This window comes from Molothrus ater, chromosome 1 (genome assembly GCF_012460135.2).
Source record: "Molothrus ater isolate BHLD 08-10-18 breed brown headed cowbird chromosome 1, BPBGC_Mater_1.1, whole genome shotgun sequence".
In the NCBI taxonomy this organism is placed as follows: Eukaryota; Metazoa; Chordata; class Aves; order Passeriformes; family Icteridae; genus Molothrus; species Molothrus ater.
Window position 1 is genome coordinate 98,394,331 of NC_050478.2, and position 14,123 is coordinate 98,408,453.

Sequence of the window (14,123 nt, forward strand, 5' to 3'; positions counted from 1 at the left end):
CTACTGGTAACCAAAATTCATTTCTGTGCAATGTGTTTGAAATATTGCAAATGTGAATAACTTCTTAATGTCTATGATGATGATGTGATTGTAAGCACCTTACTTAAGAAGTATTTCCTCCTATCCCTGCAAAAACCCCTATCTGCCTATTATTTATCTCATCTGATCATATAAATGATAATCACAGGGCTTCCCACTGCACTTAGTATTAATAAAACTCTTGAGAGTGCCTGAAATAAATCAAATTTTAAATGAACCTTAAACCTTAACTAGCCTGCCAAGACTTAAGACAAAGCACATATCTCAGAAGTGGAGGACATGGAAATTTTACTGCGTTGCAGAACTTGGTATTACTTCTGAATTGTGCCCTGGCAACACCTCAGGGCAAAGCTAAAGTCACTACTGCCTTGTCCTTTCATCCTTGTGCATGGAATGAAAATAAAAAGGGACAATCCAGATCTAGCTGCAAACCAGCACATGACAGATGACTGATGTACCTATGTCTCAGCAAATACACAGAGATACAGGGCAAGAATGACAAATAGCCTGAAGTTAAGCAGAAGATCAGTTCTCCTTGACAACCTCCATTTTTGTGATTGCAGGATAGCTATTGAAGTCCAAGGCAATAACAAAATCAACTAATAAGAACAAATTTGTAGCAAGTATTTTAACAGCATAGTAAAACTGGAATCATAATTTAAGGAAAAAGGACTAATTTCCATGGACTTGCAAGCATTGGTATTGTCTTCTCATTGACTTTCAAAGTTTCAGATTAACAGAAAGAGTAAAGCTGTCCCTGGTTTTCGACAATTCTTCTACAGTGGAAGTGTCTTTGAACAACAGTGAAGTCAGCCAGTATGTCAGGTTCCCGTCATCTCATCTATGAAGCCAATAATAAGCTCCAGAGTGTTAATGAAAAATGGTAAGTTGCTCAAAAACAAGTCAGAGTATAAACCCTTAAATTAGATGTTCCAATACAATTTTTTATGATACCATCCTACCTTTATTTTCATTATATTACTTAGTCTCAAGTTGCAAATGCAAGATGTGACTGGGGGTGTGTATTCTATTGCCTTCTGTTAGAGGTGGGGCAGTTATCTGCTGTTAATTGGGTCACCTGTTAAAACCAGGAGGGAGTCCTCCCTCCAGAAAATATTTTCTGTAAATGGGCCATTGAGTCTCACTGCATGACTTATAAAATTCCATCATCCCATCGTGAGATACTCCACCCAGGGGGAGGAGCTAAGCATTCCCACCTGGATATAATCTGAGATTTAGAACACTGCATGTAGCCTTTTCCCATTGGACTCCCAAGTAGCCTTTTCTCTCTAGATTCCCAGAAGACCAGGCCCATCTACACTACCACTGAACCTTCAGAAGAAAACTATACCCTTCTACAGGATCACTGCTCCAACAGAGCCCCACATGTCACTGCAGGAGGACTGCAGTCACCATTTAATTGGACTGCTACCAACACTCTGACCCACAGGGTGTCAGGTTGTGTTCTGTCATTGTTGTTTTGTATTAATGCATTTTTGTTTTTACTTTTCCTAATAAAGAACTGTAATTCCTACTCCCATATCTTTGTCTGAATGCCCCTTAATTTCAAAATTATAATAATTTGGAGGGAGGGGATTTACATTTTCCATTTCAAGAGAGGCTCCTGCCTTCCTTAGCAGACACCTGTCCTTTCAAACCAAGACATCTTATTATCCAAATCATTCATGTAAGCAGGTATATTTGAGGAGTCATGGGGTCCCACCACTGGGTGTTGTCCAGTCCTGTCTACTACTGAAAAGGTAAAGGTGAACACAATACTTCTGTGACCTTGTGTGCCAAAATGTAGATTTGTAGTTTCCCATCTGGAGGATACCTCCAGAAACTCCCCATGTCAAGGTTAGAATGGAAATTGAGGAATTATCCCATCTTCTTAAATTTGGATCCATGTGACTTCTAAATAGGGAACACAGACACCCTGAGGCAGTCTCCCTCTTACAGATCTCAGCTGTTTTTCTTGCTATCACAGCAGCCACGACAGCTTGCTTGGACACCATGGTGAGAGATGAGTCAGACCTCTCCGTGCAGCAGAAAGTTTCCTCATGCCCAACGCTTCTGAAGACTGGACTGAATGATGCAGATAGGGTGGTTTGTACCAGAGGAGCTATCATATCATGACATAAAATTCTGTAGATATTTTTGAAGGAAAAAATTGTTTCTACCAAAGTATATTGTGGTTGGAATTGCTGTCAGGCATGTGAGAGCCTCCAGAGTCTGGGATCTCAAGTCTGAATCCAATATCTTGAATCAGAAATGCCGGACTCTTTTTATTCACTGAAAAACATAGGGCAATAATGTTTTTTCCTTTCTGATAATTAAAAAAAATAAGCCCCTAATTAAGACACTCATAAAATTTTTAAAACCTACTGTTACTCCCAGTTTAAATACCATTCATGAAAAACTTACATGTAGCATGTTTGCTGTCTGCTTAATATTTATTCAAAACCCTTTCCCACTGCAGCTGGGAATGCTGTTTCTAACCACAGAAGACAAGTGCAGAACACTGGGGATGTAGAACAATTGGCATTGTTAAAGGCAACAGGGACAGCTTTCATCCAAAACATACTACACATCTCACAGATGCTGGTTATCTCCCAGAGCTGGTACTGATAAATGATGTACAACAGGAGTGAATGCTGAGACACAGCTAAGCAGAGAAAAGGGTATCCAGGAGGAATTCCTTCACAGAAAGAGGCAACTCATTAAATGAAGAGAGCAGGTATAGCATTTATTTTTCCTTTGCACATCTGTTTTCCTTCTCTCTTAAACTCAGGACTTGTTTGCATGGTCTGTTTTAAGACAGAATCTTGGTAATGACAGGAAAAGCTTTATTTCTTTGTTCCTAGGATGGGTTTATATAGGTATAGATGTGATCAAGAGCATCTAAAGGAGTGAGGTCTTGAAAGGTGTTCTGCTCTTCTGAGAAAGCAGCATTCAAACTTAAAAAGGGCTCTGTGATTCAATATGCCTTACTCTTACTCCCCCAAAATGGATAGCGTGTTCCTAGTTTTCCTCCTTTCACTTTGATTGTTCATGTTTTTATTCCCAGTTTCAAAATGTTTGAGTTGTCCTAAAGAACATCTCTATTGTTTCAAAGGCTGTACAGTTTTTTCTAGATTTCCTGGTTTTGGCTGAAGTTTAGTTAATTTTCTTCACAGTAGTTGGTATGGGTCACTGTTTTGGATTTGTGGTGAAAAGGGGGTTGATAATACAGAGGTGTTTTTGTTATTGCTGAGCAGGGATTGCACAGAGCCAAAGTCCTTTCTTCTTTTTGTACTGACACCCTCGTGAGGGTGTTGGGGGTGCATGGGAGGCTGGGAGCAGACACAGCCAGGATGGGTGAGCCCAACTGACTGAAGGGATATTCCAGACCATATGGCATCATGTCCTGTACATAAAGTGTGGGAATAAGGAGGAAGGAGGTGAGGTTTGGAGTGATGGAGTTTGCCTTCCCCACTCACCATTACATGTGATGGCACCCTGCTCTCCTGGGGATTGCTGAACTCCTGCCTGCCCATGGGAAGCAGTGAAATAATTCCTTGTTTTATTTTGCTTGTGTGCTTGGCTTTTGCTTTCCCTATTAAACTGTCCTCACCTGAATTTTCCAGTTTTCACCCCTCCAGTTCTTTTCCCGGTCCCACTGGTGGGGAGGGGAGTGAGTGAGTGTCTGTGTGGAGCTTCAATTCAAGCTGGGGTTAAACCATGACACCATTCTAACCTGTCTCATATATTAAACTGTGTAAAGAACATTTGCAACTAATTGAAAACACACATAAACTCCACAGATGAATGCCTCAGTCATTATCTTTCAATTATGAATCTTGGCTCTATCTATTCTTCAATATCTGGTTTTGAAACCACCTTCAAATCCTGACCTATAAGCTCAGTAGCTTGTGTAAGATCTGGAAGATAAAGAACACTTTGAGTTTTGGCTCTGCATTATGTCAGATCCTATTTATGGGGAAATATAAAAATTACAGTCTATGGTGACTGTGGTGTGGCACATATTTAATGGAATAGGCATAAATTTCTCAGAAACACTGGTGTTTGAAAGTAAAAATCAAAGAATTTGCAATATGTTATACCAGGCTCTCATCTACTTCCAGCAATAATAAGAGAGGTTTTAAAAGAAACCACAGACTTTTATCCACTCAGCTCTTAGGTTCAGAACCAAACAGTGCTGAGTATTAAAGTGTGACTCACTGACACTTATTCAGGGGTCATGAGGACATTTTAAACTTACCCCAGTGTAGGTAATTGTAGATCCACTTGAAGTGGTATGATCCAGTAACGATGCGGATATATAGATTTCAAAACATTTAAAAATTGCTTGTTTTAATTTGCTGTTGATGCTAAAATGTTTTCTTTAAAATTTGTGTCTCTTTAGGCAATTGCTGACATATATGAGGGAATGTTCTAATGAAATTTTAATTTTTGAAAAAAAAAATTGTTACATGCAATATGAATAAGTGAAGAAATGTAAGCAGTCACAAATTGCTTTTTCCTACACAGGAAAGGAAAAAAAGACTTTTAATTTAATAAAGTATTATGCCTTACCATTTAAAAGTTTGAATTGCTTGTCCAATTTGTAGTTATTTGATTGAAATGACTTTCCATTTTGAAATTTATTTCATTTTAGGAAAAAAACGATACCAATTTTAAAAATAATTATTATTTGATGAGATAAAAATGCTGGAGATTAACAAGTTATTAAGTTATTATCTTTTTTGCTTCATTTTTATTTTCATTTAATTCAGAAATCTTAAAGGCCAGGGAAACTATATAAATAAATAAATAAATAAATAAATAAATAAATATATATATATATATATATATATAATGGTTTACAGCTAGGAATGGAAAAGTGAATAAATTAAGCAAAACTTTTCCCTTTTTTTTTTCATAGACTTTATTTCTCAGTTCTACTTCATAATATGATCACAGAAAATTTTGCAAATCATGTCATGCCTCCCTTGATCATTATCACCATATTCAGTTCAAAACAAGATTAAATAGGTACAAACTGATCAGAAAGTAATTTGGCTGGTCACTGGAAGGACAATATTAATCATCAGATGATAACGTATTCTTTTAGCCCTATTTATTCTCTCAGAATTAGTTTTAGAGCCTAAATTTATTCCATGGCCAAAGTAGTCTGGATTTAAGCAACAAAATCAATTAACCCGATTAATCATAGATCCATTTGTTCAATGGAAGGTGTGATATTACAGCAGACTGTGGTACTGAATGATTAATGAATTTTCTTTCACTCCTGAGAAGCCACAAATAGAAGTATGGTTTTCAGTTCAGTTCTATCAATAATTATAGGCCTCTTTGCCAAATGTCACGCTAGTTTTATAATAATTTTTGCTCCTCTAATGCATGCTAAGATCAAGAGATGACTCAGGTGTTTACCCATTTCCTTATTTCCCTTCAGAAGAAGTAAAGCTGACTAAACAAAGGGGCTTTGAATTTGGGGTTTGGGTCATGACAAGATAGACATCTGGGTCCAATTAACTCTCCTAACCTGACCTGCTGCAAGAAGGGTAGTGTTTTAAAATGTAAAAGAAAGGAGTAAAATCTCCTCTTTCCCAAAAAAAGAACACGAAGGAAGCTGGGAAGCGTAATCAGTATCCATGTATGGTGTTTCTCTTCCTTACAGTGGGATCATACTTTTATCCTTGCTTCCCACAGAGCTAGAATTTTTTTGAGCAGATTTTTTTGAGTCTGGGATACATTTAACTCTTTTCTTCCACAATGGGGGTACAAAGTCTACATCATTACAGTAATTGTTATTATATCCTAAAGAATATCAGAAAATGAGTGGAAGTTTTATGGCTGGTGGGAAGGATGAAATCTTTGTATGCAGACAGCATGACGTGGGAAAGATTGTTTGGATATTCTCCTATGGACTGTGCTATGAAATTACAAATCTAGCAGAATAATTAATGAAACCTATGTTTCACAGTCCAGCAGTTCTCTTCTGTATCCTGAACCCAGAGTTATCTGTCCCATGGAAGCAAACTGAGTTTGAAAAAATGTTTTTCTTCACACTACCTGCTTACCCGTGCTTGCATCAGATGACTCAATTTACTTGTTTATGAGACACATACTAGCCACAAAAATTAATTCCTTGTGTCTCTTCAGGAGTGTAAAGAAATACCCGCATTCACCTTTATCAATTTGTTAAAGAACAAGATGGCTTACCTGCTCCACTGTAAAGCTTATTTGCCCAGAAACTTCAGTATATTACAGTACACAAAAATTATACAACTTCTTCTACAAATGCTTTTATAAACAACTCATTCAGCAACAGTGCACACATTGGATGGTCTTCCTTGAGAAGGCAACCACAGACATTAGCAGAAGAGTTCAAACTGATGCCACTGCACACAAATCTGAATTCTTTGTCTTTTTTCCTTGCAATAGACTGGTGTAAGCCACCAAAAGAACTAGAAGTCATTGCCTTTTCAGTCTGTCAGATCAATGATCTACAAATAAAGAAGCCTTTTTGCCAAGAATTAGAATAGATTGGAGATCTGTTACTTTTGTCTTCTGTGTACGTAAAAATAAAGCTCATTTTAAAGATTTGTATGTGTACTGGTCTTCTCGTGTTTTGCTTTTTTTTTCTCATTATAAATCCATTTTTTCAGGACTTTCTCATATGCAAACCCAGAATTAATATACCAGTGCAGCTCTAAAGGAGATATTGAAGTATGCCAAATATACAGAAAAATTTAAATAGCAAATGCATTTTTACCAACTTTATAGGTAAAGTTTTACTTTACTTTACTTTCAGTGACTTATTACAAATCAGATCTTATGCTTGCACAACATATTTGTCTGAGTTTAACTGAGGATAATCACGTCACATGAGAGAAGAAGAAAACTCTTAGGTGAGATCATACTGAATTTCGTTAAGTTTGGCTGTGGCTGTTGTTCTGCTGTGCAGTAACCTAGCTGGGACAGGGAAGATCACTTCCTGATAGTAGAAGTCAGTAAAGTGAAATCTGGTATTTCTTTGGTATAATTGTCTACATTTACAAAAGTTCATGAGTATATCCACATCAGATTAGTATAACAACGAGAAGTTCTTGGGGATTTTGATTAAAACATTAATGACAACTCTCTTAATTAAAGTTATATTTAAAAAAAGGAAACACTCAAACAGAAGAACAAAGCAAACCAGAACTATTCAGGCCTTTTCTTCAAGTCTGCCAAAAGGTTTCCAGTGCAATAGTACCTTTCTTCCATTCTCCCACAGCTGTACCCTGCTTCTGGGCTGCAACAGAGAAATGAAAAGGTGCTTAAACAAACATAAACTATAGGCCTTGTGTGATTATATCTTTCCACATTAAAAGAAAAATAACAAATGATGATTTACCTTTTAGAAAGTGACAACAAATCTTAACTGAAACATTTGAAGTATTTAACTCTGTAAATTTTCAGTCATCATTTGAAGATTACTGTAAAATCATATTTCTGTATTAGAAGTGGTGTTCTTCTTGGAAAGAAATTTTGCATATTCCATTTCCTGGTATGTAACTGATTCAGACCTTTCTAGTTCATTCTAAATTCATAGACCTATGGAAGTGATGTGTGACATCCAACCAAAAAAACCCCAAAAACCAGAAGATCTGAAAGATTTTGTTGTAATAGAACAAAGCATCTTATCCCAGATAACTAGTAGGCCAATTTGCTTGAATTATCTCCTTTATTGAAATATATACTACTTTATTGAAACCCATTCATAGAACACTTTCATTGTGTTCTATGAAATAATTTTTAAGGAACATAGGTTGTGTTTGTTTTTCTAAACACTGAGTCGAAATATGTGTGTATATATGGGGGTATGTGCTCATATTCTTTAGTTTTATCAGCCCTACTCAGACACAGAAATAGTGTTTGGACTCGTGATGTAGGGGAAGGAATGGTACATCTACTCCTCCAAACTTGTTTAATTCTTTCAGATTTTAATTTTTGAGCTAACAATGTTATCCAAGCATCTCTCATTAGGCTGCAAGTAAAATGTATATTATTGTGGGTTTTTTTCATAAAATTCATTAAGTTTGTCAGAAAACACAAAAGCAAAATCCCTAAGCTAAACAAAAATTGAGATGTCAAGGTTTGGAATATCCAGGACAGACCTTGATAATGAGTAAAGCAGACTCTTACTGAGAATTTTCTTAGATTCCTGATTTCAGAGGAGCTCTTGATTTGTGTGGTCTTTGAAACATCGGGTAGATAATTTGTCTAATCATGATTTAATTTGTCACACACCACTTACTTAGCAAATCCAGGGAAAAGAATAGCCTTAAGGATACTTATATCTGATTGTTTCAGTAAGGAAAAGATGTTCTTTATACACTCAGTGTCCCCACCTTATAATTTGCAAATATGAAATGAACAACGCAAAGTGGTGACAGATGGAATCCAAACACTCATGATAAATAAAGTTATTTAAAATCCAACTATAAGTTCTTGTGAATATAAAAAACTAACTTATTTTTTTTCTTCTTGAGCTCAAGGCTTTGAACATTTTACTGCTTTTTTTTTTAAATCATAATACCAAGGAATCAGACAATATTCAATTGAAGGCAAGGAGTATTACAGAAGAAGAAAAAGGTGAAACAAAAATTTCATGCTTCTAAGATTGATAGTCAACAGAGCTTTTTGTGTGTGAAGCACAATAATCTTTATGGCAAAAAACATCAAGCTGCAGTAAAACAATGTTGATGACTTGCCTTGGCTGCTGTAGGACATTTATTATCTCATTCTCATGAATGTTGTGGTAGACTCACTGGGATTTTAAATTTAATTACTCCTATTTCAAACAAAAGTGAGAGAAAAAAAGGGGGAAGAAATAATAAAATATATTTGAAGACCACAGATGAAATAAACAATTGTGAGGCTGATGTTAATCCTTAAACTGCACAATGCATTTAAAGGGATTTATATTAAATAGATTTTATCATGCTTTGAATTTTTCAGAACATTTCTGGGTGACTTTTTACACTAAAGATAAATATTATTACATATGTGTGCGTGTATTAACATACTTATACATAACAATAAAATATTTTTTATGAATTTGGGCTGCTGACCATAACTAGAAGTTAATTAACTGGACTGAAAACTCTAAATGGAAGATATGTCAGATCAAAGGTACAAATAAAATAGTGCTTAAGTTAACAACTTCTAAAATTATGAGTTAGTTCCACAGAGTAAAAAATATTTTTCATATGCCTTTTTTTGTGATACATATTACACCAAAATAATGCATCAGTCTATTCACCCTTCAGTATGTATTATTTGATGTTTATAACTGTATGAAAAAATGGAGTTCAAACATTACAACTGAGATGTAAAAATAGTCACAGTCAATATAGTTCTACTTTAAATTTTATTAGGGTTACCTATACTCACTATTTATTCCTCTAATTGCTCTGATCTTATATCTTGAAGAAAATCTCCAAGTTCAGTGAACTTAGAAATAAGAGCATGGTTCATTGAGGTGCTTCAAAAAATTCAAATTTGAACTTTCTATCTCGATGTTAGACTAATATAGTTTGGTGTAGTAGATAACATGATGTCTTTATGAATCTCTCTGTTGTCAGACACTGGTTACATAAAAATAACCTTATTTTCACTGACATGAAGAGAGCACTGCATCACTGAGCCACAGACTAACAGTGAAGGTTTTCATCACAAATCTATAACATCTCTTACAGATGCTGATGTGTGTATGCTTAGTATCCAGAAAAAAAGAAGAAAATTATCTATCATACCCATGCTTTAAATGTAATGGATCAAGTACTCTTGATTTTTCTCAAGGAATGTAAAGTGTGATTTTGATTGCAGACTATCAAACTTCAGTCTTGATTTTCAGTTTAAAGGAAGACATGTAATACCTCAGGAACATAACCTTATTATGGAAAGATCACTATGGCCTCTGGCATGTGTAAATCGGCCTAAAATCAAAAGAACAGACAGCCTGGAAGGTGGGATCACTTGCAATGAACCACTGTTACCATTGATAGTGACTTTGAATTCTCTATCGCAGAAAGACACTAATTAACATTTCTTCAGTGTAAGAACACCCTCAAAACAATCAAATATCATTTTACAGTTAACTGAGTATGATATTGAGAAAGAAGTGAAATAGTTGGAAAACTAGTTGGCAACATTTTAACATTAGCGATTAAGATTTTTGCCCTGATGTTGCCAAATTAATGTGCAAGGACTGGATTGGACTTTCAAACATTTGCTTGTGGAAAAGCTCTTCTGTGTGTCTGAGGCAGTCTAGAAGACTATCTCCATTGTTTTTAGGTGACAATTTTGTGGAAGCATATGTTGCAACCAAGACATGAGAGCAGGTCATGTAAAAAGCAGCTAAAACAGCAAACTCAGCTACATAGGCCTGCAAAGCAAAAACAAGTGGCTGTTTTCCAGAAATCTCAGTGCTGTGGAAACTAGACTGCTACCAAGATATGCAGTTTAATTTTGATGTGTCATATGTGTGACATATGTGTGACCCATATGACAGTGTTTGAAACAAGTAACCTTGAGCTACTGTGGTTATTCTACCAGTACAATACTTATGATATTTCATAGCTTGCATGACTGAGGCTTTTTTTAATGGTAAAGAAAGAAACAGAGGAAACAGAGCAACTATGATCAGTACTTGAAAATGCAGAAGAGGAATATTAACTCCATTGAGAACTTGGTGTAAAATTTGAATTAAGACATAGTTTATAGCTTATTATGGAAAGTGAAACAAAATAACCATGTTGCAGTTTTCATATAATGTAATTTTACTTTTTGCTCTGTATTTTTTCTTTCTTTGTTTAGAAACAAAATTCTGAGTGTATTTAAGAGTATGGACCTGTACACCTATGTTATGTAAATGAAAAAAACAAAACAATTTCTATAGCTAATATTCATAAGATTTCCATAGCATAACTTCAGTTACATAAAAGGAAGATTTTGTTTACTAAGTTTTCTTTGACATTTGAGTTCAGTTAGTGCCATGGCAGAAGACAAGTTGATTAGGTCATTTGCATCATCTAAATGGAATTCTGAGTAATGTCATCATTCAGTGGGTCATTGAGAACAGAAAAGTGATTGTATCCCATCAAACCAGGCTTTATAATCAAGCAAATAATACTTGGAATGTATCATTAGTCTGTACAGATACAAAGTCTGATTGGCTGGTATTCAGATAAGGAACATGGACTTTGAATTGTACAAGAGTGCTTAAGAGTGGGGAAAAAAAGAAAGCATTGAGAAGAAGGAGAGGAAAAACACCTTCCAAGTGAATCCATGTTTGAGTCCAAACTTATTCCCATTAATCAGATTTGAAATCACCTTTAAATATGCTGAGATGCAGCCAATAAAAAGGAAAAAAATTCTGTAACAGTATAATTTTATTTATATGCATAGTTTAATCTGATGGAAACACTGTTTCTCTAGGACTGTATATTTTATTACTTACAAATGTTCAAGATATCTCCCCATTTTAATAAGAACTGTAGGTCTTACTATCCAAACCAGGCTTAAACAAACTTGTATAGAAACATTTAACTTCAGCTGCCTGAAGCACTTGACATTCAATCAGCCCCAAATGGCTCAAGTTAGTCCAAGCTGTAAAAAGCACTTTCATTTAAAGCACATACCACCACCGGAGAGGTGTTGAATCTGTTGCGTATTAAGTTAGCCTTTGTCAGCAGAACATTGCAGGGATTTAAACGTGTGTTAACAAATTACCTTCATTCAGAACACCAACTTGACCTGAATCTCCTGAGCTACAAAATTCAGCATGATCAAAAAAAGAGAAAGAAAAGGGACAGTCTAGGTTAGACTCTTTTGGAATTGTAATGTTTCCACTTTCAGTACAACTGGCAAGAGTTTTAAGAAACTGGAGAATATCTTCTATTGAATGGAATATGAAAGAATCTGAGAATAACACGGTGTTTAACCTCTATACTATAAGGAACATATATTCACACATGTCTGTATATCTTGCCCCAGGCCAGTGTCAAGGAAAAGAGAGCGTTCAATCCTGTAAGGTACTGAGTACTCTGGCTGTGATCCAGCAAAGCACTCAGCTATGTGTTTAAATTTAAGTACATGGATCATGCCACTAACTTCAATGGGATTATGCTTAAAGATAAACTAACCTTAAATGCTTTGCTGGATCACAGCCACAGTGCTCAGTACGGAGTGAATACAAATCCAGTCTGAGAGGAGCATTTTCCTCTCTGTTTCAAGTGAGACTTCACAAAATACATAAAAAATTTCTTTTTAGGAAAAGAAGTTCATATGATAACCAGACTGAAAAGATTCAGAAGGGTGGGATGATTAATAAATCTTGGAGTCCTTGTGTTCAAACAAATAGGCAAAGCAACAAACAAAAAACAAGCTTTGATTTTCCCAGGCTCAGATATTAATTTTTTTTTCATGTCACGTAATGACTGAGCATGGACTGGGATATAGATAAAGCAGCAGAAATTGAGTGAAAGAGTAGAGATAGAGGCGAACAATGTTCCTTTTTATCTTTTGCCAAATTTCTCTCCTGATTGGCCTCTCTTAATTCTGTAATTGAAAAGTACAAGAAGTCTCTAAGTTTAAGCATATGTGAATACCCTCACAGAATACACATCAATTGAAATCAGACAATACAGGCCATATAATTAGAGGCAAGTGACATTCTTATGGGTCTGATGTTGTTCCAGATGAAAACAGCATGAAAGTACACTTAGGAAACAAAGAATATTTCAAAAAGCAAAAGCAAACCTGTGCTTTTCAGCAAGATCTATAAAGATTATTAACTTTATCATTTGGTATACATGTTTTGAACTCCCCTTGGCTCCTGTCAGTGTAAAGAGGACCTGGTTAAAGCACTGGAGCCTACTGAAAAAAGTCAGATGAACCATACTGGTCTTTCAAAAAGTGATGCAAGTAAGACAAAGAACCTATCATGTATACACTTCCACCACTCACCTATTCTTGATGGGCACAAAAAAGGGTTGTCACCAATTTTTCTTTTATTATTATCAGTCCAGGTTGCCAAATCTTTGGGTAAACCCGCAAGTTTGTCTTCAAACAGTAACTGTCACAACAACTCAGGTTGTGAAAATGGACTGTGCAACAGTATTTACCAGGGTGATGGTATGACTTGAACAAACATGTAACAATTGCAAAATCCTGGGCAGCCTGACTGACAAAATGACAACCAAATCACATTTATCTTCCTGTAAAAAGGAGAGCACATTCCCTAAAAGAGCATACAAAAACCTAGGACTGCCTCCGAAAACTTGGCCACTCGTGGCTCTCTCAAAGGCTTGAATTGTATTTAAAATAATACACAATACGTACAAAGAGCTTCATATTTCAAGAGAAATAATTAGACAGCATTGCACTTTCTAGCTAACAGCTCTTGCTGAAGCAATGGGCAGCTCTGGCAAAAGTCTGCCACAGTGCACCCTGAAGTACAATCAAATCAAACTGATAAAGAATTCTGTCAGAGGTTAGTGAACATGAAACACTTTTGAACTACAAAGCGCCCAAGCAACTCAGCATGTGTATTTTTCCCCCTAGGTTTATCTTATTCCCAGAATTCAACTTCTCACCTTTTCATCATATCCATCAATTTCTTCCTTGTTGAGAAACAATTATACCCTAGGAATCTCTTGAACTCATTTATACTCTTTTCTTGAACCTTTACCCTTGTTCTATGGCTTTATTATTTTTTTTATAGAAGCCCTGCTTTAATTTTCTATTTACTCCTAAATCCTTAGTGTTAAAAAATATTCTTCAGATTCAAAATTTGTCACCAACAGCTATCAGTTTCTTTCTCACATAGAAAGGCTTTTGATTCAACACTTGAAATCTGAAGAATGTTCTCTATATTATACATATGTGTTTTGACCAAATATGTATAATGTTTTAAAGGAGGACATATTTTCTTAGCTATATTCCATAGATCTACGTTTTTAACCACATAATCAAATCAGAAAAAAAACCCAAACCATAAACATTAAACTGGTTGATTTTTCTTTTCCCCC

The 14,123-nt window shown here is 35.5% G+C and overlaps 1 protein-coding gene across 1 annotated transcript in view; it reads left to right on the forward strand.

Moving 5' to 3' along the window:
- The first annotated feature begins 2,665 nt into the window (after nt 1-2,665).
- The window catches only part of CDH19 (cadherin 19), a 112,184-nt gene continuing 100,726 nt past the window's right edge, over nt 2,666-14,123 (forward strand). Inside the window, exon 1 of the mRNA XM_036378590.2 lies at nt 2,666-2,776. The gene's annotated coding sequence lies outside the window, so the exon portion shown is untranslated. The remainder of the gene's footprint in view (nt 2,777-14,123) is intronic.